Source organism: Lagenorhynchus albirostris, chromosome 5 (assembly GCF_949774975.1).
Source record: "Lagenorhynchus albirostris chromosome 5, mLagAlb1.1, whole genome shotgun sequence".
In the NCBI taxonomy this organism is placed as follows: domain Eukaryota; kingdom Metazoa; phylum Chordata; class Mammalia; order Artiodactyla; family Delphinidae; genus Lagenorhynchus; species Lagenorhynchus albirostris.
In genome coordinates this window covers 143,471,094-143,494,078 of record NC_083099.1, presented here as the reverse complement: position 1 = coordinate 143,494,078, position 22,985 = coordinate 143,471,094, and the positions used below count along the sequence as shown (strand labels likewise).

Genomic DNA, 22,985 nt, shown 5'->3' with positions numbered 1-22,985 from the left:
CTCCATGCTCTGTGCTATGGACTGAATGGTTTCGTCTCCCCCCGGATTCATCGTTGAAATCCCAGTCATTTCCAGTGGGGTGGCATTTGAGGTGGGGTCTTTGGGAGGTGATTAGGTCATGAGGGTGGAGCCCCTTATAAAAGTGACCCCAGAGAGCTCCCTGCCCCTTCTACCATGTGAGGACCCAGTGCCAAGTTGGCCGGCTGTGAACTAGGAAGTGGGTTCTCACCAGACACCGAATCTGCCAGCACCCTGATCTTTCTATTTTTTTTAAATTATGTCGTTATATTTATTTATTTATTTAAATTTTTATTTATTTATTTATGGCTGCATTGGGTCTTCGTTGCTGCGCGCGGGCTTTCTCTAGTTGCGGCGAGCGGAGGCTACTGTTTGTTGCGGTGCGTGGGCTTCTCATTGCGGTGGTTTCTCTTGTTGCGAAGCACGGGCTGTAGGCGCGCGGGCTTCAGTAGTTGTGGCTTGTGAGCTCAGTAGTTGTGGCTCGCGGGCTCTAGAGCGCAGGCTCAGTAGCTGTGGCATGTGGGATCTTCCCGGACCAGGGATCAAACCCGTGCCCCCTGCATTAGCAGGCGGATTCTTAACCACTGCGCCGCCAGGGAAGTCCCAGTACCTTGATCTTGAACTTCCAGGCTCTAGAACTGTGAGAATAAAGGTCTGTTCTCATCAGCCCCCAGTCTATGGGAGTCTGTCATAGCAGCCTGAATGGACTAAGCACTATAGCAGAAGAGTCTTTCGGGTCAGTACAAACCTCTCCTCTTCTGCAAAAGTAGTGGAGACCACAGAGAGCACTACCGGGGTTCGAACCCTGGCCTCGCCACCAACGAGTTGTGTGACCCTGAGAAAGTTAGGCACCTCTCTGAGCCTCCATTTCCTCATCTGTACAGTGGGGAAGACAAGATGAAATGAGCGAATTGTGCAAAGTACTTGGATGAGGGACAGGTCCAGGGCCCAGTAGCGTTAGCATCAGCATCACCGATTTCATTCTTGTAAAGTCAGCTGCAGAGTATTTCATCGTAGGGACGCATTAATGGCCGGAGAAACGGCCATTCAGCCGGCGGAAGCAGGAGTGACAGCCGATCGGCCCCCCTTCTCTCTCAGCAGACTCAGAGTCCGGCGCAGGCAAAGCGGGCTGGCCCAGGGAGACACCGTGAGCCCCACGTGTAATTTATATGTTCTACTTCCACGTTTAAAAAGTGAAAGGTGAAATTCACTTTAATGATGTCTTTTATTTAACCCAATATAGCCAAGATATCATCGTTTTAACATGCAGTCAATATTAAAAAGGCAATAATGAGATGTTGTGTATCACCCCTTTGTCTGGGTCTCTGAAGTCCGCATATGTTTTTAATTCTCGCGGCCCCTCGGCTCTCAAGGGCTCAGCATCCGCGTGTGGGCCGCGGGATGCCACGTTGGACCGTCGGGCTCTGTTGTTCCTGTTACTCACATGACACTTGTGGCAGAAGAAAGCTCTCGACCACCCTGACCAGGGAGGCACTACAGACACAGAAATTAATCTGCTGTGACAGCCTGACGGATTCCAGCATCGAGTGGGAGGCACTGCAGTCGGGCACACAGGACGTATCAAAACAAGAACTCTAATGTCCCCGGCCCTTGCCCGTCTCCTGAAGCTCAGGCTTAGGACGGACAAACTGCGGGACCTTCCATATGTTAAAAAGGAGCAAATTTTCAAATTTCGAGGCCAGCCAAGGTGGGGAGGGGTCCCTGGATAAACAACTAACCCCACCCCACTCTTCTGCAGCCGGAGCCTAGGAAGAGGGGAGCCCACAGAGGGTGCAGAGTTGGAGACCGCGGGCCTGAGATGCGCGGCCCTGAACTCCCATCCTCTCTCCCCACAAGCGGGAAGGAGGAAGGCTCTGCTGGGGAGCGGCTCACCAGCCCCGCCCTCACCTGTGGGCTCCGGGCAACGGCACGCAGGACCGTGCCTCAGAGCAGGGTATGCACCGGAGTCCCAGGAGGTGGCTTTTATCCTGCCCTCAGCCCCGCCCAGTTGGCCAGGAAGGAGCTGCAAGGAGGCCGGGAGGGAGGATCCTGCTTCCTGCCTGGGTCCAGGGAGGGGCGCTTTTCACCAGTGACCCAAACTCTGTGCCCTACGAGCCAGGAGAGCAGGAGCGGCCAGGAACGCGGCCTGGGGCAGCCGCTGCAGGGCCCAGGGCAGAGGGAGCTGCTGCCCACGGCCGCTGGACCCGCCCCCGAGGAGGCGGGGGGCCATCCGGGAAGAGACCGTGGCTGGCGTCTCCTCCTTCTTCCTTTTGGACACTGAAAGCTGGGGCCTGACCAGCCCCCCACACTGAAAGAAGAAGTACAGGTCAGCAGTGTAGCGCCGCCAAGGCATGGAGAGCAGTGAGGGGGGGGGACAGAGAAACGGGGAAAGGCCGCCCGCTTTCCACCTAATTCAGCCCAAAGGTCAAGGGTACGCGCAGCTCCTGGAAAATGGCTACCCTGCGAAGTGGCGGAAGACAGTGGACAGACGTCCTGCCAGGCGGGCCCGGCGCGGAGCACCGTCAGAAGCAGCATCTCCCGGCGGCACGTGGCTCCGTCCCAGTGTGGCCACGCCGCACGGTGTGGGGGGGGGGGCGACACTCCACACACCTGCCCCGCGCCCCGCCCTCGGCCAAGGCGCCCCTCCCGCCCACACGTCCACCATGCACGCACCCCACCCCGCAAGCCGGGCTGCTCTCTGCCCGTCTCCCGACCTTCACGCGCGCCCCCCCGCCGTCCGGTGAGACCATGACGGTTCCGGGCCTCTGCCGGGGGCCCCACTGAACCGAGAGCAACCCCCCGGCCTGGCTGCTGGGCCCGCTGTCCGTACTCCCCTGCCCCCCTCACCAGCTGTGCTGTGTCCGTCCTGCCGTCCCTCAGCCCGTCTGTCCCCGCTCCAGCGCGCTCCTGCTAGGGCCCTTTACCTCCTGCCCCCCCACCCCCCCGGGAGGGGCTGTCTGTTCCCCCGCAGCGTCCACCCCACCGTCACTCTGCCACACCCCCAGCTAGGCTCCTTGTAGCACCTGTCACCCGGCATTTTGGTGTCTGCAGCGTCACGTCGGCGCCACCGCCCAGTGGAACGTCGCCCTGGGAACCGAGAAGGGCCCTACAAATCGACAAGGAACAGATGGCCCGCAGGTGGGGCTTCGCGCGCATCTCACGTCGATCCGTGCTGCCTCCCCGGGGCCCGGGGCCTCCACAAGCAGCGAGGCCTGCAGGCGTTCGCCCGCCCCGACCCCAAGCGGCACGCGGCATGTGGCCTCCACTACAGTTAGCGATTGCTGGACGTGATCTGTGATGGACGCGCCGCGCCGCAGGTTTGGCGCTGCGCCTCCCTCCCCCACCTGGGCACCTGACCTCCTGCAGGGGCCGCCCGCCTAGGGGCCTGGGCAGGTGTGTGGTCATGGTGACCGGGTCCTCTCCTCACTGCCAAACCACAGTGGACACCAAGGCTCCAAACCCAAAGAGCAACAGACCCTCCCCGCGGCCCCGGAAACCCCAGATCAGAGTCTGTCTTTACTGCAAAGCATTAAACCGCAGGTCCTTTATGAGCAACACAGCTACTGAGAAAGACAACACATGTTGCTTGCCGGTTGCGGTATTTTTCTAGCACGTCCAACACGAGGTACCTAGAGCAGGGAAAAAACACCCAAATGGATGTCCCATGTCCCCCACGTCCTGCTGGTACCAGCCACCAGAACTCCCTCCTTCCTCAAGTTTTCGCTCCCCACACCCAGATCCCGGGTGTGAGGATTTTCTTTTACTAAAGGGGAAATCGTTTTCACTAGACAGCATTTACCCCAAATAAAGAAGCCTGCATCCTCACAACAATCTATCAAGTGTTTGTTAAACCTTCACAAAAACAGCATCAAGATACAGAGAAATCATAAAGGACTCTCCTGACATTTGCACCTACCGCTGGTCTCCTGCGACGTCCCCCTGCGCTCCTGGAATGTTCTCCACCACACCCGTCCTGCGGAGTGGCTGTGGACACGCCTACCTCCCCAGACACCCACCGGCCCATCCCCAGACTCCAGAGGTCAGGGGTCACAAGCATGACCCCTGGAGACTCTCCTCAGAGAACCAACAGCCGGGAGCTGGTTACTGATTAACAGAAGCACAACCGTCAACTGAAAACAAGCTGTGGGCTGGGGGCCAAACAGCAGAGCTGCTCCGAGGTCCCTGATAAAGCCCTGATAAAGCCAAGTTCCTGGCATCACAGAGCCAGGATGGGACGGGCAGCCCTGAGCCCCACCCTCCCACAGGGGGACACACACACGCCCACAGAAGAATGAGCCGGTGGGGGAAGCTGCCCTGGGAAGGGCCCCCACGCTCGGGGGTGCGGGCGAGGGTGAATGTGGTGGTCACGGTTGGTCGTGGACTTCAGCACCCGCTGGGCTGCTGCAATCAGAACTGTATGGGCATGTGGGATAGAGAACGAACAGGATACAAAGGCAGGCCCGGGGCTTCCCTGGTGGCGCAGTGGTTGAGAGTCCGCCTGCCGATGCAGGGGACGCGGGTTCGTGCCCCGGTCCGGGAAGATCCCACATGCCGCGGAGCGGCTGGGCCCGTGAGCCATGGCCGCTGAGCCTGTGCTCTGCAACGGGAGAGGCCACAACAGTGAGAGGCCCGCATACTGCAACCAAAAAAAAAAAAAAAAAAAAAGGCAGGGCGAGCATCTGGGGAGGGCAGGGGTGGAAAGGAGAAGTGGGCAGGGAGGGACACAGTCGGGGCCCATGTGTCCTGCCGTCTGCTCCAGCATCACTTCCCCGAGCTCCCGGTCCCTCGGTCCCTCGTCTGCAGACGACGCCCAGAGCCTGTCCGGCCACGGCAGGGACTCTGAGGGAGCAGAGGTGCAAGCGCCCGGCACGGTGCTGTACGTGCCCAGAAATGAGGCTGTGAAAACATCGTGAGCCCAGATCCTGGTTCTCAGGTCTTCACGCTATTTGGGAAGAAAATAGAGACACGGATGCCCTTTATCTCGGTCTCCAGGCATCCTAGTGTCAGAAGGGTACCACTCCATGGAGAGGAACAAATGAACAGATTTAACAGGCTACATTCAAGAACAGGCAGGAAAGCAAAGGAAAAGGATGGTGAATAATGATGACGTGATGACAGTGACGTAGAAAGCCCTTCATTACCAGTGATGAACAAGTATATCATTTGATCACGACACGTATAGAGAGCAGTCTGAAACTCCAGCTGTCTGCTAGACTTACAGGAGACACACAAGGCTAAGACGCGGTGTCACAGAAAGACAGAAACCGAAGGCAAAGGAAAGACGCGCAGACAAACACGCACGGGAAGAACGCTGGTGTGGCACAGCAAGAGGGAGAAGCAGACTCGAAGCGGAGAGGCCCTGAGCCATGAAGGGGGCTGGTACATGGGGACAAGCGGTTCTGAACCGGTGCCCACCACGCGGCTGGAGGACACACCCTGGCCACCGGAAGGAGCTCTGGCATGTTCCAGGGGAGAGAGAAGACCAGGTGGAGACAGCAGACCCGACAGGATGGCAACCAAGCAGGGCAGGCCGGGGAGGGAGGGGGGCGGGCAGAAGCAGGTACACCGACGGGGAGCCCGCGTGCAGGGGCGTCGGGAGCAGGTGCCAGGCAGGGGAACGCCGCGGGGAGGGGAGGTGTCAGGGCATCTTACTGTCACTCCTAGTAGAGAAACAACAGACATTATCCAGAAGGAGGGGACCCAGGATCTGACATAAAGCTCCTCGTATTAGGTGACCACTACGGCCAAACGTACTTTCCCCTCTATCGGGTCAGCACTGCCAAACACAAAACACAACACCAGAAAGGCTGCGAACAGACCCCACATACAGAACCAGTGAGTGTGTTTACGTACGGGCACTGTTCTACCTGTATTTACCCTTGAAATACACAAAATAGGGACAGCACTAACCCAAACACATGGATCATATCAGTCAATACAAATGGGCTGAGTTCAGCTACCAAAAGGGAACTATCTTCAAACTGGCTTGTGAAAAAAAATTCAGCTCTGCTAGGTGTAAGAGAAAACCTCAACCAGAACAATTCATCAGGGTCGAAAAGAATGAATAAATACATACTGGGAAATGCCCAAAAAACAGGGTTCAAGATCTTGATATCAGAGAATAAAGTATCAGGCACGGGAAATTAATGAGACAAAGCAGGACTACGGATCACTCTAGAAACTAAAATTCTCAAGGAAGATATAAGTTTAATATCTATGTACCAAATAAGGCAGCTTTAATTTTCATAAAGCAGAAATTACAGGGATGCCATAGAAACAAATCAAAGCATGCTAATAATAGGTGTTAGTACATCTCTTTTAATCCAAGAAAGAACAGTGGTCAGGAACTAAGAGAGACCACAGACGACGCAGCAGCAAGACACATGAAGGGGATCTTCAGGACAGGTAGTCAATCCTGCACTTGATAAGGGAAGACACACTTTCTCTCAACTGCTCATAGAAACATTCATGAACAATGCCCATAAATTAAGCAACGAAGAAATTTCCAACAAATCCCAAACAGTAATTAAAACACAGACAATATCGCCTAGAAATCAGGAGATAGAAAAGGCCTTTCCCACCCCACCGTCCGCCCCAAACATGAATATTCTCCTCTTAGACGCTCCTCTTCAGGGGAAGTAGAAACCCAAACTGCAGAATTTCTAGAAAACATAACGAAAACTAAAGCAGTGCTTGGAGGAAAATTTATCACATTAAATACTTTAAATCTTTAGAAATGAGAGCATGAAAATAGGAGAGTTAAGCCTCCAATTGAGAAACTCAGAATTACAAAAGTAACTGAAGGAATTAATAAGGTAAAAGCAAACACTGCATTAGAAAAAAAAGCATATAATAGTTAAATCGTTAAAAACTCGTGTTCAAAAAAATTAATAAAACATACACCCGCTAGGGCAATAAAAATACATAAAATAAGAAAAGAGAAAAACCATCAAAAAATAAAGTTCTTAAAAAATCACGGAAATAACTGTACATCTCTATGCAAATAAAGCTGAAAACTTGGTTGACGTGGATAATTTTCTAAGAGAAAAAAATTTACGGAAACAGTGACCACAGAAAAGATAGAAAGTCTGAACAGACCTAGTTTTACGGAATTAAAAGAGTTGTCTGTCAGAGTTACCTCTAAGAAAAGATACCAAACCCAGATGACTCAGTCCTATAAGAACAGATTATCTTGACACAACCTAACATTCTCCAGAACACAGAGAAGGAAGGAAATTTCCAAATGCCTTTTTACGAAGGAAGCAGGATGCTGAATCCACAATGTGAGAGTGAAAGCAGAAAGAGGGGGACTCGTCTAAAGCAACAGCTCTCAAGTGTGATATGAGGACCCCGGGGCAGGGTGGGGGGAGTCTGAGAGTCATCTGTTTTCCCAGCACATACTTGGTGAAGCAGAATTTTCATGGCATAGCTCCACCAAACAACACAGTAAAACAGTCTGAATGCAGAAGCAGGTATTTCAGGGGTCTCCTATTAGGTCAGATGCCTGAGAGATTAATTACATTGTAGAAATATAAAATAATGGCCCTCTCCTCATTACACTTTTTTTCAGTTTTGGAAAATATAGTTCTTCTTCATTAAAAAATGCTATTTATGTTAACATGTAATGGGTTTATTGCTGCTCTTTTTTTTTTTTTTTTTTTTTTGCGGTACGCGGGCCTCTCACTGTTGTGGCCTCTCCCGTTGTGGAGCACACGCTCCGGACGCGCAGGCCCAGCGGCCACAGCTCACGGGCCCAGCCGCTCCGCGGCATGTGGGATCTTCCCGGACCGGGGCACGAACCCATGTCTCCTGCATCGGCAGGCGGACTCCCAACCACTGCGCCACCAGGGAAGCCCTATTGCTGCTCTTTTAAATGAATTATTAAATAAAAATTTTTAGTGTTCTGTGTTGATTTCTAAACGATTACCTATCAAGAGCAGGGTTTCTCAGCTGCGGCACTATTGACATTTGGGACCAGATACTCTTCTGTCAGGGGACAGTCCTGTGCACTGTAGGATATTCGGCAGTATCCCTGACTTCTACCCACTGGATGCAGTAGAGACACCCCAGCACGCCAGTTGTGTCAACCAAAAGCATCTCCTGGTGTTGCCAAATGTCCCCTTGGGTGGGGGAAGGATCACCCCAGCTGAGAACCACAGTAGATATAACACAAAAACAAAAGCTTCTTAGGGTCCTCAATAATTTTTTAAGAGTGTAAAGAGACCAAAATTTTCAGACCCACTGCTCTTTACTTATGGATATAAATACAAAAATTCCTTTAAAATTAGCACACAGAATCTAACAGCACATTAAAAAGCTAATGCACCATGACCAAGTGGGGTCTGCTCCATGAATGCAAGGATGGTTTGACAGGAGGAAATCTATTAATAAAATCCATTATATTTCTTTAAAAAGAATTCTGGGCAGATAATTTAACAAAATCTAACCTCACTCCCTGATGAGAACACTCATTAAAGTAGGAGCAATTTAAAATTATTACATACACTCATTATATGCTTCCCCCTAAGATGAGACACTCACCATATACTTCTCCGTGAGGTGATAACATCTAAGACTCCAAATCAGCATTTACTTAATGGAGAAACACGAGAGGCATCCAGCAAACATCAGGAAAAAGACAAGACGCCCGTTACTTAACAGGCCAATCAGATGCGTGAACACAGACCGGACATTCTCAATAAATGTACCTTAGCAAACCGATTCCGGTCACATAGTTAAAAACAAAACATCGTGACCAAATCTGGTTTATGCCAGGACGCAGGAATGGTCTACCATAGAAAATCAATTAGTCTAGTGATCGTCAACAGACAAAAGAAGAAAAACAACACGATTATTTCATGAGATTCAGGAAAAGCAGCTGAAGTTGCTCAGCACCTCCCACAACTGTTTAAGGACGTCCGGCCTCAAGGCCCCGACTCCCCAGAAAGCTCACTGCAGCCATGGTGATAAGACAAGGAAGGAAATAAGAGAGGGCCTCCCTGGTGGCGCAGTGGTTGAGAGTCCGCCTGCCAATGCAGGGGACGCGGGTTCAGGACCCGGTCCGGGAGGATTCCACATGCGCGGAGCGGCTGGGCCCGTGAGCCATGGCCGCTGAGCCTGCGCGTCCGGAGCCTGTGCTCCACAACGGAAGAGGCCACAGCAGTGAGAGGCCCACGTGCCGCCAAAAAAAAAAAAAAAAAAGAAGAAAGAAGAGAAATCAGGGTTAAAAAGAAGGAAACCAGCTTTCGTCACTTGTAGGTGATATGACTGTCTACACAGAAAATCCAGGAAGTTCTTGAGGCAGGTTATTGGCGATAGCAAGGGGGCAGCGAGGGTTCCGGCAGGTGGGCAGCTGGGCAGGGCCTCCCTCCTCCCGGGTCTGCTCCCAGCCAGCAGCTCCCCCGAGAGAAGCTCACATCGCTGGGGGAACCAGGAAGACAGCACAGCAGCCCTAGACCCGAGAAGGGGCCACATGTGTGTGACCCGACAGGCGCTCATGGGCCAGCCCTCCCTCCAGCATCTGCGCTGGGCTGTGCAAGCTGGACTGTCCCTCGCCTGCCTCAGTCCTGGGGTTTCCATGTTTCCATGGACACGCTTCCTAAATTCAATTCACACACAAGCCCGTGTGAAACAACCTCAGTCAAGGCCAGAGCCAAGTGCGCGAGGCGGCAGCGGGAACTCGCGGTTCCAGAAGGCGCTTCCCCGGACGCCCATCCCCACTCGTCTCGCTCCGGCCCCGTGGAGCAGAGCCGGCCAGCCGGCGGCAAGCGTCCTGGCGCTCAGGCACGGCGCCTGGCTCAGGCGTATTCTCCCACTGTCGGTTCTATTCACCGAGAGAGAAGGAACAGCCAGGCAGACGGCGTCTGTGGGACACGGTGGCCTCGTGGCCAAGCAGAGCCAGACGGAGGCCCCGGCCCATTTCTGCTTCTGCTGTGCTTGCACTTTAGATACTCGAAGGACCCGGCTTTGCTACCGAACACTGGTGACCAGGTGACAAAGCGCATGTAACCACGTGTGCACACAACCCTTTATATGTCTACCAACGACAGGAACGCGGCCTGGAATGTTCCAGAAAACAGACACTCCTCGGTGGAAACGGAATCTGGCCCAGGCCACTGTCCCTGCAGAGCCTACCCACACCCACCCCTCCAGCTTACAAACAGCACTAGCCAGAGACTCCACACGGGCAGGGGGCAAAGTCCACCTTCCAGCAGGTCAGGCATCTGGGCTGGGCAGGGCCGCTCAGACACTGCAGAGCCTGGAGGCCCATTGTCACCCTCCCAGAGGACTGTCCCCACTGCACTCACCCAACCCCTCCCCCCAGCCCCTCAGTACAAGAATGAGTGTGCTACTTATGACGCTTTCTGAGACACACAAACACATCTCAAGTCTAAGAAACTGATAACCAGGTAAATGTGCTCTGACACTATCACCCAGACTTCTTATAAAGCGTGTGCATGTGTGTGTATGTATACGTATATACAGCCATGCTCCTTAGAACATGCATCAAAGAGGAAGCTAAGTCTTTTTAAATGAGGTAGATCTATGTGTAGTAAAAGACCCTCAAGCAAGTTAAAATTAAGCTGCACAGACGGATATCATGACACATAAACACATTTTTAGACACTCTGTGCCCGCGTGTTCTTAAGTGTGTTTTGACAAGCTCTGAAAGGAGAAACCACAAACCATTTTTCGTGGTTCCCTCCAGGAAAAAGGGTGGGATGTGGGATGGAGTAAAGAATGGAATTTTGATTACTTATTAGATTTGGTTCTGTGTTTAATTTTTATAAGCACGTATCGCTTCTTAAATTAAAATTTAAATATTAACAAAAAATTACCTGCTTACTTGTAAAGCTCCAACCTTCTGTCTCTCCAGTGGCGACGAAGTCTAAACAACTATGCTGAACACTGTTAAGACTGTTTCTTAAGGGAAAAAGCTTACCCTGCAGGATACCGGGTTCCTCCAGACACAACTTGGCCCGTCAAAGTCTGAGCCCTTTGCTCAGCCCCTCGTGTCACCTTTAGAGCAAAGAGAACCCGTCCTCAAACACGGCCATGCAGGGGGCTGCACACGGGGGCCTCCCACCTCGACCGCCCTCGCAGCCCCTCCCCCTGCCCCCCTTCCCCCACCCCCTGGACTGAGTTCTGAGTCTGCAGTCCACGTGGGCCACAGAGGGGGAGGGAAAGGCACTGTTTCAGCATCAGTACCTAAGAAAGACTAAGGAAAACCTTCCAGTCATCTTAAACTTGTAAGAAAAGTTAATGGAAAACTCGTGGGAGCCAAAATTGCAATAAGCTGTAGGAGAGATGTTTTGCTTGTTCTACCATTCATCAGTGAGGGGGCCACAGAGCCAGCCACGAAGCATGCTGCCTTGAGGCCACGTTGGAGGCGGGCGTTCTCAGGTCCCAGAGCCCAAGCGTCTGCGCAGCCGAAGTCCTAGCACTCTCCCAGCTTCTCCCCCAGCCTCTCCCTCCCGGGCAGCAACCGCACATCCTGCAGGGCTGGCATAGGACCTGACGGCCAACACAAGTGCCCACCAGGGGCCGGCAGGGACAGGACCACACACACCTGCCCTCGGGGCACAGCAGAGCGCTGAACTCCAGGGGACCACTCGTGAGCACAGGCAAAGGACTCATCCTGAGCCTGCGTCCTCATCAGAAAAACACAAGTAACATTTGTTCCGCACTATAGGAAGAGAACTGAACAGTGAGGGATTTTTAAGTGCTCAGCTCAGAGCCGACATGCATAATAGCAATGACAAGAGTGATGGATGAGGGGCTTCCCTGGTGGCGCAGTGGTTAAGAATCCACCTGCCAGTGCAGGAGACACGGGTTAGAGCCCCGGTCCAGGAAGATCCCACATGCTGCGGAACAACTAAGCCCGCAAGCCATAACTACTGAGCCTGCGCTCTAGAGCCCATGAGCCGCAACTACGGAGCCCGTGCGCCACAACTACTGAAGCCCGTGCGCCTAGAGCCTGCGCTCCCAACAAGAGAAGCCACCACAATGAGAAGCCCGCGCACCGCAACGAAGAGTAGCCCCCGCTCGCCGCAACCAGAGAAAGCCTGCGCGCAGCAACGAAGACCCAAAGCAGCCAAAAGTAAAATAAATAAATTTTAAAAAATAAAATAAATGTTAAAAAAATAAAAGTGATGGATGAGCCCTGCTGCCCCCCACCCTGGTCCACTCACCTCATCCTGCCGCTCATCAAACCACACTGTGGCTTGTAACTTCCATTTCTCTGACGACTAATTAAGTTGCACACCTTTTCAGATGTTTATTAGACATTTGGACATCTTTTGAGAGGCGCCAGTTCAAGTCACAAACGAATGATTTGCTTTAAATTCCAATACTGATGATTACTAGCTTGGGCGGAGGGGTTATATCTTTCCTGCCTCTAAAATATGGTAAGTCGTACACGCGTAACTGAAAAGTCATTTATTTTTGTAAATGTTGAGTTAATCTTGCTGGATGCTTGGTTATAAATCTGACTGTCCCGGGGCTGAAAAGCACGTCTCCAACTTGCCACTCTTCTCCCCGTCCCTTTTCCCAGCCCTCAATTGCTAAAGAACTTGGAGGTCCCGTCCCCACAAAAGAGGGAGAGCAAACTGATTTCCATCTCCAACCTCCCCCAATCCCGTCTTTCTGGGAGAGGTCTGGTTGATGACCAGGGCCCCCGGTCACTCTCCTCCAGAAACAAACCAGTGTTGACGATACATTCCTGCCGCGTACGACGCGACATGCTTCACACATCAGAAGGCTCTTGGTGCCACCCACAGTCCCCGCGGCCCTCGCAGGCCACATCCTGGGCAGCGGCAGTTATGAGGGAGAGAATCCTTTTAGCCCCAAGTATAGTTCACCCACGGCCACATGATAAAAGGAAAGGAATACATGGAGAGCTCAACTTTAGGATACGACGTAGTTTGATATTCTTTTGCACAAAACAGAAGTTTGCAACAATTTAACAGCTAAAACCACAAGCTGTGTACTCAATCAATAATGAGCAAAAAAAGCAAATAAACTTTTGTTGATTCAGAATGTCGGGAGATGAGGTGCTCAGAGAACGCGGTAGCTGAGAGCTGCCATGTAGTCGTATTTATATTTCCAGTTATCCAATAAGCACTCATAATAAAATACTTAACTATAAAGAGACACTAAACAAAGTAACTTTAACTGCAGTGCTCCAGTCATATGTTTAAGCAACATTATTTTCAATAAGTCATGACTATGAATATAAAAAGTATGCGACTGACAACTGGCTTGCGTTCATCCTATTCACATCCCCAGAGCTTGTTCTTAACCCGCTAGGCCAGTCGCTATCAGAACACCGTGTAACTATTACACATGAGGGGAAACTGCCTGTGCCCACCCAGAGTTGGGATCCCGCAGTGAAACTTGTAAACTTCCAAACCTAATGGCTGGATTCGCTCTCTGCAGAAAGCACTTGAAGTGACAGATGTCTCCTGGGTCCAAAGAAGAAATGGCAGGGGGAGGCCTTCTGGTCAAGGCTGGATTAATACAAAAGGAACCTGTCACTCAGTCACCTAACGCGGCAGATCCCCGAGAACGTGTCTGCGCGCAGAAGGTGAGGTCAGCTTGGAGCCTGAAAGGCAGGTCCTGGATGGCCCGAAGCCAGGACATGGGAGCACGGGAGAGGGCCGGGTCACTGGCGGTCACTCTGCAGCCAGGTTCTGTCCTCAGCCCCGGAGGAACCAAGGCCACCTGACCAGGGATCTCTGCCACAGCTGCCGATTACCACTGGGCTTCCCAGAGGAGCTACCTACAGGAGCAGAACATCCTGATGGCAAACATGCTCCCTGACCTCCGGGTCACAGTCCAGCCCTGGACGACTAGGCTGGACAGCTATGTCCATCTCCAAAAGACTCACGGACTTCCAGGTCTGCTAACAAAAGCTGGGTCCAGCTCTGCTAGGGGGACGCCCATTCTTCACTTCCCGAGATGCCCTCCACCCGGCAGCAGTTTTAGCTTGGCCCCTTCACTCATCCCTCCAGGAAGAAACAGAAGGGGAACCGCGTTACCGGGACTTTTTCATTTGTATTCTGATTATAATAAATATCCTTTGTCTGTAAGAAAACTTTAAAGTGTATACCCCTTTAAGAAAATCCAACAATGTGTTAAGGTCCGGCTGTGCCCTGCTCGGTCCCTTCAATGTCACTGAAGCTGGATCAGCGAGTCCGGCTCTCAAGGCGATAGACTTCTGTGTCTGCCGACAGAGCCAGGTCCAGACCACTGGGGCAGGACCCACTCCAGGGCTGCTCCAGGGAGCACGCACGCACATACACACACACGCACGCACACACGCACGCGGCTCAAGCGTCAGGTGCCCCCCTCTCCTGACTCACCGTGGCCCAGGGTCAGCAGGGTCAGTGGGGTGAGCAATCGTCCTCAGAGGCTTCCAACTTGAAGGCCTGAGAGTTAAAGACAAACAGAAACGTACTTAGGCAGGACTGGAAAAATACTCCGTGAATAAACTACGCGCAGTTACTTTAAAATCAAAAAGACTGCACATCAGGGAAGCAGACAGTTATGAATGAACTTGATTCAGGTCCCGATGACCTGAATGGTCCACTAACTTAAGCAAACACCAGGGACACAGCCTATCAGGCCTTTCCAAGTGCTGTTACTTCCCCCCGCCTGATAAGGAGGCCCAACAGATGGCCCATAAATGAACAAACCGCAGAGATGCAGAGACCACACCCCAGGACGGACCACGAAGCAATTTCAACCTCGCCTGCAGGCTCGCACGAACAGCGGAAGGTAGGCCACCTCCTGGATGGATGGACAAGACGCAGAACAGCCTCCAGGCCTCCCGGCCCCTCTGGGCGCTGAGGCTCCCGTTCCCAGGACAGCCACTGTGCCGACCTCGCCTGCACTCTCCTCCCTCCCAAACCCACTAAGCCTGCAGGAGGGGCTCCCGCCAGGCCAGCCCAGTCTGCCATTGATAAAGCCAAACCCAGGCCGACTGGCTAATTTTAGTCCTTGTTTTTGTTTGTTTTGAACTGTGGTAAGATACACACACAAATCCCCATTTAAACCATTTTACAGTGGTCACAGTTCAGTGGGGTTAAGTCCATCCACACTGTTGGGGAGCCATCACCACTGTCCATCCACAGAACTTTCCATCTTCCCAAACTGAAACTCTGTCCCCATGAAACACTCCCTCCCATCCCCTCCCTGGGCCCCGGCCCCCACTGTTGTCCTGCTGTCTGTCCCTACGAATCTGACTCCTCCAGGGACCTCGTGTAAGTGGATCACACAGTAGTTGTCCTTTTATGTCTGGCTTATTTCACTGAACATAATGTCCTCAAGGTTCATTCATGTCGTAGCATGTGTCATAACTTTGCTTTTAAGGCTGAATGATATTACACTGTATGCAAATACAACATTTTTTTTCTTCTATAAACCTTATAGCTTTAGCTTTCATATTTAGGTCTGGGCGACCAGACCATTCTGAGTTAATTTTTTAATATGGGATGAAGTTGGGCGAAGGTTCACTGTTTTTGCACATAGCTGTCCAATAGTCCTGGCACCAGCTGTTGAAAATACTATCACTTCCCCATTGAATTATGTTGAAACTTTTGTTGGAAATCAATTTACTATAAATGTGTGGGTCAGTTTCTGGAATCTACTCCGTTCCAATGATCTGCATGTATATCTTTTTGCCGTTCCACAACGTCTACATTACCATAGAAGCAGAGGAAGTCTTAAAGCCAGGCACTCTTTTCTTCGCCTCTTCAAAATTATTGGAGCTCTCCTAGGTCCTTAGATTTCCAACGTAAATTTTAGAATAAGCTTGTAAGTTTCTACAAAAAGCCTTGCCAGGATTTTGTTTGTGATTGCACTGAATCTATTTAACAGTTTTGGTAGAATTGACATTTTAGTAACATTGGGTCCTGTGGTCCATTAACATGGTATAGCTCCCCATTTATTTAGGTCTGCTTTAATTTCTCTCGGCACTATTTTGTTATATTTATCCCTAAGAATTTCATATTTTTGATGCTACTGTAAATGGTGTTTTGTTACAGCTTTTAACTATTCGGTGCTAGTATGTAGAAATAAAATTAATTTTGTTATAATGACCTTGAGTCCTGTAAATTCACCGAACTCACCTACTGGTTCTAGTAACTTTGTGCATTTTTTAGGATTTTCCACATAGGCCATCATGCCATCTGTGAGTAAAGACATTTTTACTTCTTTCTTCCCCTTCTGTATGTCTTTTCTTTCTTTTTCTTGCCTTATTCTTCTAGTATAATGTTGAATAAGAGTGGTGAATAAGAGCAGATGTCCTTGCCTCGCTCCCAATATAGAAGGAAAGCTTCAGTCTTTCACCATTATGTAGGATGTTAGCTGTAGGTTTTTCATAGATGCCCTTTATTAGACTGAGGCCATCGACTTCTAGTTTGCTGAGAGATTTTTTTTTTACCACAAATGAGTAGTAAATGCCTTTTTTTTTTTTTTGCACCACTGAGATAGTCATATGGTTTTCTTTTTTGTCTGTTAATAAAGTGAATTATAATGACTGATTTTGAATGTCAAACCAACTTTGCATTCCTGGGATAAATCTCACTTGGTTATGGTGCACTAGACTTTTTACATATTGCTGGGTTTGATTTGCTAAACATTTCTAATTCAGGCAGGATTTTGTTCAGGATGGATATCGGTCCATACCTGTGTGGTTTGGGTACCAGGGCGATGCTGGCCTCATAAAATGAGCTAAGTGTTCCCTCCTCCTCTAATTACTGGAGGACTTTGTGTAGAACTGGTACTATTTCTTCCTTGAATGTTTGAAAGAATTCATCAACGATGTCATCTGGGCCAAGAGTTTTCTTTGTTAGAAGGTTTTTATATACAAATTGCATTTTTTGATAGATTCAGGGTTATTTGGGTTATCTATTTTGACTTGAATACGTTTTAGTGATTTCTTTTGCTCCAGGAATATGTCCCTCTCATCTGTGTTGTCACATCTCCTGGCATGGAGCATTGCAGAATATTCCCTTAGGATCTCTAGTGACTCTTCCCCTCTCAGTTCTGATTTTGTAGTTTTTCTTCTCTCTTTTTTTTTCTGATCAGTCTAACTAGAGGTTTACCAATTTTAATGATTCTTTCAAAGAACCAACTTTCGGTTTCATTGATATTTTTCTACTGTTTGTTTTCTATCTCATTGATTTTTGCTCTTTGTTATTTCTTTCCTTTGTTTACTTTTTCTTAAGGTTGAAGCTTAAATCATTGATTTGAGGACTGCTTTATGTTCTAATATGATCATTTAATGCTATAGATGCCTAAGCACTATTTTCCCTGCATTCCACAAATTCTGGTACCTTATGTTTTAACTTCCACTCAGTTCATAATGTTATCAAACTTCCCTTGTGACTTTTCCTTTGACCATGGACTATTTAAAAGTGTCTTTATTGAGTTTTCAAATATTTGAGGATTTTTCCAGATATCTTTCAATTACTGACTTCTAGTTTAATTCTCTGTTGATCACAGAAAATACTTTGTATGGTTTCAATTACTGAGGTTATTTTCATGGGCCAGAATTTGGTCTACCTTGGTGAAAGCTCCGTGTGTACTTGCAAAGATGTGCCCTGCTGTTGCTGGATGGGTGTTCTATCAACACCAGTCAAGTCAAGCTGATTGATGGTGTTGTTCAAGTCTTCTCTATCTTTACTGATTTTCTATTTGTTCTGTCAGTTATTGAAAGAGGAGTGTTGAAATCTGCCACTGTGATTGTGGGTTTCTCTAATTCTCCTTTCAGTTCTATCGGTTTTTGCAGTATGTATTTTGAAGCTCTTGTTAAGCGCACATATATTCAATATATTACGTTCTCTTGATGACCCGACCCCTTTTATCACTATGAGGAGACATTCTCTTCCCTGGCAATATTTCTTGTCCTGAAATATAACGTGTCTGATTTTAATATATCCACTTGGGCTATCCTGTGATTCACGTTGGCATGGTATCTATCTCCCCAACCCTTTACTTTTAACCTATCTCTGTCTTTATATTTAATGTGGAAAGCACGTTTACCTAATCTTTTCTATCTGCTCTGACACTCTGACAAGCTGCCTTTTAATTGGAGTTTTCAGGCCGTCCATATTTGATGTGATTATTGATATGGTTGGGATTAAATCTATTATCGTTCTATCTGTCCTATCTGGATTTGTTTGTTTCATTTTCTCTTTTTTCTGTCTTCTTCTGGATTAGGGATTTTTTTAAGATTCCATTTTATTTCCATTATTAGTTTATTAGCTATACCACTTTGTTTTTTTTTAATGGTTGCCCTAGAATTTACAATGTATATCTTTAGTATATCACTGTCTACTTTCCAATAATATTATAATACTTCACATGTATTTTAAGAATTTTACTAGTTTCCACTTCCCCACTTCTAGATTTTTGGCTATATTACTGCCATACCTCTTACTTCTACTTATAAACTCTATACAACATTGTTAGTACTTTTATTTTAAACAGTAAATTATCTTTTAAAGGACTTTTCTTTGTGTGTGTGTGTGGTACGCGGGCCTCTCACTGTTGTGGCCTCTTCCGTTGCGGAGCACAGACTCCGGACGCACAGGCTCAGCGGCCATGGCTCACGGGCCCAGCCGCTCCACGGCATGTGGGATCTTCCCGGACCGGGGCACGAACCCGCGTCCCCTGCATCGGCAGGCGGACTCCCAACCACTGCGCCACCAGGGAAGCCCTAAAGGACTTTTTAAAATGAGAGGACAAAAGTCTTTTACATTTTCCTGCACTTCTGCTGCTTTTTATTCCTTCAGATCCAAATTCCTGTCTGGTGTCACTTTCCTTGTCCCCAGAGGACTTCCTCTATATTTTCTGGAGTTCAAGTCAGCTGGTGATAATTTTGTTCAGCTTTTAAATGTCTAAAAAAGTCTTTATTTGGCTTTCACTTTGGAAAGAGACTCTGTTAGCTAAGGAATTGTAGGCTGAAGCTTTTTTTCCTTCTGTATCTTGAAGATGCCCTTCCATAATCTTCTGAATTGCACCACTTCTGACAGGAAGTCCACTGTGACTTCACCTCTGTTTCCTCTGTACAGTGTAGGCTTTTGCCTCTGGCTGCTTTTAAGATCTTCTGCCTTTAAGATTTCCAGAAATTTGATTCTGATGTACATGGGTGTAGTTCTCTTCAGGATTCTTCTGCCTGGGATTTACTGATCTTCTTGAAAGTCAGTTTTCATCAAATTTGCAAAATTGTAGCCATTATTTTTTTCAAATATTTTCCATCACACACATCTCTTTTCTGGAATTCAATTTCATGTTTGTTATCCCTCTTTATATGGTTCCACTGATGCTGTTTTTTTTTCTCCCTGTCCTTTTCCTGTGTTTCATTTTAGAAAGTTTCTAGTGATATGTCTTCAAGAATACGGAGGATACATATTGGGTCTGAGTGTCTGACGCCCCGTGAACCCTGCCCAGTGCATTTTCCTCTCTAGAAGCTTTGGGTCTTTTTTACATCTTCTATTTTCTCCTCGTTCTGTGCATATTTTCTCTGTGCCATTGGACACATGGAACACATTTATAACAGACATTTTTAGCATCCTTCTGTGCTAATTCTGCCATATGGATAGCTGTGGATCCACCTGGACCTGTTTCTAGTTGATTTTTCTCGACTTCTGGGTTATGTTTTCCCACCTGTTTGCATGACAAGGAATTTCTGCTTGGCTCCTGGACACTGTGGACATGGCGTGTCGGGGGGTGAGCTTGTGGTCCCTCAAGTATTGTCAGGCTTTGTCTGGGAGTGTCATTAACTTTCTCAGAGTTGTTTGACCTTCCCAAGCTTTGTTTCTGTGGGTCCTGAGCAGGCTTGCATCTGCGGGGGAGGCGATGGCCTCTGAGGTGCCTACCCGACATCCTCTGAGCTGTGAGGTCTCTCCACCTGGCTGGTGAGAACACAACTTCATGCACAGCCCGTGTGAACTGAGGCAACGGTTCTATCTACCCCTTTCCAGGCTCCCCCGACCTTGGTGGTGTCCCACACACGTGCGCAGGTCACCACAGTCTAAGAACGAGTCGGGGGGTACCGTTCTCAGCTCTCTAGAACTCCTGAGTCACGCAGCCCTATCCTCTCCAGTATTCCCACAAATTCCAGCCTTCACGGAGTCCCTGAACGCCAGCCTCTGTCTCCACCTGCCCTCCCTGTGCTCCCTGGCCGCTGCAGGTGATAAGCTGGGAGAGGGGTGCCCCACTCACACCCTCTCGTGGGGTCACCGTCCGGTGCCCCTGCTGTGCACGTGTGAGGTCGGTAGCCTCACACACTTCTGTGTGTTTTCCTTTGTTTGAGGTGGGATGTGCGGTCTGGTCCCTTTCATCCCATCGTGGCTAGATGTGGACGTGGGGATCTTGCATTTTCACTCCATTTCTCACTCGTCCACAGTGGGCAGCGCTAGCGGACGTGACCGCTGCACCTCAGCGGGGAAGCGCTGATCAGCACGTCAGGGGCAGAGGCTTCAGCTGCACGGAATGGAGATGCCTGCAACACCTGGAAAGAGGGCCAGCAACTCTCCTGCACGCGGGTGGATGGAGGGGGCTCCGGGCGGGGGCGACAGCACGAGGCAGGAGGGCGCAGCTCAGAGCCAGCGGCAGGTGGCAGGGCCTCCCCCATTGTTGCCCCTTCCTGAGACGCTCCATACTAGCACTCAGGCACCGACCGCTCAGCCCTGTCAGAACTCTTTCTGCGTTCTGGCGCCAGCCCCTTGTCAGATGTGTGATTTGCAAATAGTTTCCCCCATCCTGTGGGTTGTCTTTTCACTTTCTTGAAGCACAAAGGCTTTTAATTTGGATCTCAGAAGCCAGAGAAAAAAGGCGGATTACCTGCAAAGGAGAGACAGCCTGACAATGATTTGCTCGCGTATGAAGGATGTCGATGGCCAGCACAGGCTGTCATCAATGTGATAAAAGGACCCGACTGGCAACCCAGATTCTACAACCAGCAAATGCGCCTCTGAAGGAGCAGGGAAAACTAAACAAAAGTGGGGAAGGCTTGCCACCATCAGAATCTAACTAAAGGAATTTCTAATGCACGTACACTTCAAGCAGGAAGAAGTGATCTCAGATGGAAAGCCAAAGATGAGAAAAGAATAAAGAGCGAAGAAAGTGGCAGATATATCTACAAGTCAAAAACAGAAGTAATACTAAGGATATAGCAACAAAGGTTTGTGAGGTTAAAAACATTAAATACACAATAACACATGAGGCGGAAGGGAAAGTTAGGGGTGATCTCAGTCCTTGGATCCCCCCTGAAAGGTAAAGTACTAGTTAATTTTAGACGTTTGATAAGTAAGAATGTTGTAATTTCTGGGAAAACCATCAAAGGAACAGAAAGAGTCTATAACTTCCTAGTGGTAGTGGTCAAAAAAAAAAAAAGGAAGAAACAAAGAAAAAAGAAAGGATCCATCATCAATTCAATAAAAAGCAAGAAAGGAGAAGGCAAGAAAAAATAAACATAGCACAGATAAAACAGTCAGTAAAATATAAGATGGTAGATTTAAACTCAAATCTATGTCATTACATTTAAAGTAAACCAAATAAACACTCCAGTTTAAAAAAATTTTAATTGTCAGAATATTTTAAAGAGATTATTAAACTTCAGTTAAAAAAAACACTTCAATTATATGATGTTTATGACGTACATCTAAGACATAAAAATACGAAAGGGTTAAAAATAAAAGAATAGAAAGAGTATACAAGGCAAGGACTACCGAAAGGTTCAGCTACATGAATTTCAGACAAAGCAGACGTACAGGCAAAAAACACTAGAAGAGATGGCCAATCACTTCACACGACAGACACTTCATTCATAAAAAAGATGCCGCAATTTTAAAACTGGTGTCATTAGTATAACACAGTCCCAAACATATAAAGCAAAAATTAATAGAAATGATGGACTTCCCTGGTGGTGCAGTGGTTAAGAATCCGCTGCCAACGCAGGGGACATGGGTTCGATCCCTGGTCTGGGATTCCACATGCCGCGGAGCAACTAAGCGCGTGTACCACAACTACTGAGCCTGCGCTCTAGAGTCCACGAGCCACAACTACTGAGCCCGTGTGCCTGGAGCCCGTGCTCCGCAACAAAGAGAAGCCACCGCTATGAGAAGCCCGCGCACTGCAATGACGCCCCAACACAGCCGAAAATTAATTAATTAATTATTTAAAATTCAATTTAAAGATTGATAGAGATGCAAGAATTAATAGGCAAATACACAGTGATAACTAGGGAGTCTAACGGACCTCTCTCTGTATTTGACAAAACAGATAGATACAAGAAGTCAACGAGGATACAAGAGCTGGCGAACATTTTCTGGAAGGGGCCAAATAGTAAATATTTTAGATTTTTCCGGCCAAACGGTCTCTACTGAAACTACTCAACCAAGTCACAGTGCAAAACAGTCATAGACAATACATAAGCCAATGCATGTGGACGGGATCTCGTAAGAATTTATTTCTAGGAGCAAGTGGCGAGCCAGATTCGGCCCATGCGCTACAGTTTGCCGAGGCCTAACACAAACAGTTTAAACAGCATGATAACGAACCTACCAAAACTAATCTCACCAATTGCAGAATACAGTCTGTTCAAAGACGCACAGAGCATTTCCAAAATTTGACCGTATGCTGGGCCATAAAACAAGTCTTAACACATTTCAGAAGACAGGCATCAGTATCAGAGTATATTCTTTGACCAAAATGTACTGATGCAAAAAAAACAAAAAAAAGGCAACAAAAAGATATTTGGAAAAAATCTATTATGCTTAGAAATTCAAAACAGTTATCAACAATCAAAAAATAAATCAATTAGATACTGGAAAATCTATTGAATGGAAGAGTGACAAAAATGTGTCATATCACAACTTATAGGCTGCAGCTAAAAGTTCTTAAAGGGATCAAAGGTTATACTTAAGTGTGTGGTAGGAAATTTCAGAAGGCTGAAA

The 22,985-nt window shown here is 48.6% G+C and overlaps 1 protein-coding gene across 6 annotated transcripts in view; it reads right to left on the bottom strand.

The window, feature by feature from the left end:
* AGPAT3 (1-acylglycerol-3-phosphate O-acyltransferase 3) overlaps positions 1-22,985 on the bottom strand; it is a 111,018-nt gene that overhangs the window by 69,324 nt on the left and 18,709 nt on the right. For all 6 annotated transcript variants that reach the window (XM_060151040.1, XM_060151042.1, XM_060151039.1 and 3 more), the window contains exon 2: positions 14,382-14,447. The gene's annotated coding sequence lies outside the window, so the exon portion shown is untranslated. The remainder of the gene's footprint in view (positions 1-14,381; positions 14,448-22,985) is intronic.